Here is a 3,556-nt window from a genome sequence, read left to right as displayed (position 1 = left end):
TAATTTTCTGAGGAACTGCCAAACTGTCTTCCACAGTGGCAGCACCATTTTACATTCCCACCTGCAATGAATGAGTGCCCCTATTTCTCCATATCCTCTCTAACACTTGTAATTTTCTGTTTTTCTTTTTTAATAATAACCATTCTAGTGGATGTGAAATGGTATGTCATTGCAGTTTTGATTTGTATTTCCTTGATAATTAATAATTGGGCGTCTTTTCATATGCTTTTTGGCTATTTGTTTATTCTCTTTGGAGAAAGGTCTGTTCAAATCTTTTGCCCATTTTTTTTTTTTAAAGTTTAATAAAGAATTGCTTTATCAATACAAAAAAAATACATAAACTATAAGGCACTAAGAATTTAAGTATCTATGTCAGCAAACAGGTAGCAATTCAACATCCAGGGTCAACAGAATGCTTGAAGAAGACTGCAACAGAGTAGACGCACACATCAGAGAGGGCATCTTCACAGGGGAGGGGGGACCCAGCTCTAGCAGCTTCTCAAGTTCCCTCTCCTCCTCGAGGATTATGAGAGGCACTCCATTCAAGGGGAGGTGTGCAATCTGGTGCTCTTCAGGCAGATTAAAACTCTCAAAATCTAGAGGATTGCAGGAAAATAATTTTTCTATTTCTAGATAGATGTCATCTGAGGCAGGAACAGAGCTTTTTGCTTTAACAGTCTTCCCAGTCATCTTTTTGGCAGAGAAGCTTGGCTGTTTTTGTTTGAGGGGTCCATTACTCTTTACTGACTTTTCTGTAGCTCTGTTGACAGTTCCCAAAGCCTTTCTGGCAGCTCTAGGTAAGGCTGGTGAAGCATCAAATATTTTGCCAATGCGAGGTGTTGAAACCTGAGATCTTCCATCGAGGGCTTTGACCGAAGGCCCAGGCCTCAGCTTTGGCCCATCCTTAGGAGCCACACGGGTGCCTGGTTTTCCATTTTCCTTATCAACAAAGATCAGAGTAGCCATTCTGGATTACTCCAAGGTTCTGCCTCCCTCTTTTGCCCATTTTTAAATTGGGTTGTCTGTCTTTTTGTTGTTGAGTTGTAAGTTTATATATTCTAGATATCAAACCCTTAATGGATATGTGGTCTCCCAATATTTTCTCCCATGTTGTAAGTTGTCATTTTACCTTCATGATAAAGTCCTTATAGGCACAAAAGTTTTTAATTTTGATGAGGTCCTATTTATCTATTTTTTCTTTTGTTGCTTGTGCTTTGGATGTAAAGTCTAAGAAAATATTACCTAATACAAGGTTCTGAAGATGTGTCCCTATGTTTTCTTCTGGTTCTTATTTTTAGGTCATTGATCCATTCTGAGTTAATTTTTGTATATGGTGTGAGGTAGGGGTCCACCTTCATTCTTTTGCAAATAGAAATTTAATTTTCCCAGCATCATTTGTTGAAGAGATTATTCTTTCTCAATTGAGTGGACTTGGCACCCTTGTCAAAAATCAGGAGCCACTAATGTGAACTTTGAAAAATGTAAAACAAATGGTTTATAATGTAGAATGTAGGGGAACTAGCAGTAGAGAGCAATTAAGGAAGGGGGAACAATAATCCAAGAAGAACAGATAAGCTATTTAACGTTCTGGGGATGCCCAGAAATGACTATGGTCTGTTAATTTCTGATGGACGTAGTAGGAACAAGTTCACTGAAATGTTGCTATATTATGTAACTTTCTTGGGGTAAAGTAGGAACATGTTGGAAGTTAAGCAGTTATCTTAGGTTAGTTGTCTTTTTCTTACTCCCTTGTTATGGTCTCTTTGAAATGTTCTTTTATTGTATGTTTGTTTTCTTTTTAACTTTTTTTTTCATACAGTTGATTTGAAAAAAGAAGGGAAAGTTAAAAAAAAGAAAAAAGACAAACAAGGAAAAAAAAAAAAAGATGTAGTGCCCCCTTGAGGAGCCTGTGGAGAATGCAGGGGTATTCACCTACCCCACCTCCATGGTTGCTAACATGACCACAGACATAGGGGACTGGTGGTTTGATGGGTTGAGCCCTCTACCATAAGTTTTACCCTTGGGAAGACGGTTGCTGCAAAGGAGAGGCTAGGCCTCCCTGTATTTGTGCCTAAGAGTCTCCTCCTGAATGCCTCTTTGTTGCTCAGATGTGGCCCTCTCTCTCTGGCTAAGCCAACTTGAAAGGTGAAATCACTGCCCTCCCCCCTACGTGGGATCAGACACCCAGGGAAGTGAATCTCCCTGGCAACGTGGAATATGACTCCCGGGGAGGAATGTAGACCCGGCATCGTGGGATGGAGAACATCTTCTTGACCAAAAGGGGGGTGTGAAAGGAAATGAAATAAGCTTCAGTGGCAGAGAGATTCCAAAACGAGCCGAGAGATCACTCTGGTGGGCACTCTTACGCACACTTTAGACAACCTTTTTTAGGTTCTAAAGAATTGGGGTAGCTGGTGGTGGATACCTGAAACTATTAAACTACAACCCAGAACCCATGAATCTCGAAGACAGTTGTATAAAAATGTAGCTTATGAGGGGTGACAGTGGGATTGGGAATGCCATAAGGACCAAACTCCACTTTGTCTAGTTTATGGATGGATGTGTAGAAAAGTAGGGGAAGCAAACAAACAGACAAAGGTACCTAGTGTTCTTTTTTACTTCAATTGCTCTTTTTCACTCTGGTTGTTGTTCTTGTTATTTTTGTGTGTGTGCTAATGAAGGTGTCAGGGATTGATTTAGGTGATGAATGTACAACTATGTAATGGTACTGTAAACAATCGAAAGTACAATTTGTTTTGTATGACTGCGTGGTATGTGAATATATCTCAATAAAATTGATGATTAAAAAAAAATTTAAAATAAAAAAAAATAATAAAAAAAAAAAGAAGGGAAAGTTAAAAAAAAAAAAAAAGGAAAAAAGACAAACAAGGAAAAAAAAAAAAAGATGTAGTGCCCCCTTGAGGAGCCTGTGGAGAATGCAGGGGTATTCGCCTACCCCACCTCCATGGTTGCTAACATGACCACAGACATAGGGGACTGGTGGTTTGATGGGTTGAGCCCTCTACCATAAGTTTTACCCTTGGGAAGATGGTTGCTGCAAAGGAGAGGCTAGGCCTCCCTGTATTTGTGCCTAAGAGTCTCCTCCTGAATGCCTCTTTGTTGCTCAGATGTGGCCCTCTCTCTCTGACTAAGCCAACTTGAAAGGTGAAATCACTGCCCTCCCCCCTACGTGGGATCAGACACCCAGGGAAGTGAATCTCCCTGGCAACGTGGAATATGACTCCCGGGGAGGAATGTAGACCCGGCATCGTGGGATGGAGAACATCTTCTTGACCAAAAGGGGGATGTGAAAGGAAATGAAATAAGCTTCAGTGGCAGAGAGATTCCAAAACGAGCCGAGAGATCACTCTGGTGGGCACTCTTACGCACACTTTAGACAACCTTTTTTAGGTTCTAAAGAATTGGGGTAGCTGGTGGTGGATACCTGAAACTATTAAACTACAACCCAGAACCCATGAATCTCGAAGACAGTTGTAGAAAAATGTAGCTTATGAGGGGTGACAGTGGGATTGGGAATGCCATAAGGACCACACTC

The 3,556-nt window shown here is 40.7% G+C and overlaps 1 pseudogene; it reads right to left on the bottom strand.

The window, feature by feature from the left end:
- Nucleotides 1-391: 391 nt before the first annotated feature.
- Nucleotides 392-966, bottom strand: LOC119531407 (annotated as a pseudogene).
- Nucleotides 967-3,556: the final 2,590 nt, after the last annotated feature.

This window comes from Choloepus didactylus, chromosome 4 (assembly GCF_015220235.1).
Source record: "Choloepus didactylus isolate mChoDid1 chromosome 4, mChoDid1.pri, whole genome shotgun sequence".
In the NCBI taxonomy this organism is placed as follows: Eukaryota; Metazoa; Chordata; class Mammalia; order Pilosa; family Megalonychidae; genus Choloepus; species Choloepus didactylus.
Note: the sequence above shows the minus strand (reverse complement) of the source record. Positions and strands in the feature narration are given on the sequence as shown.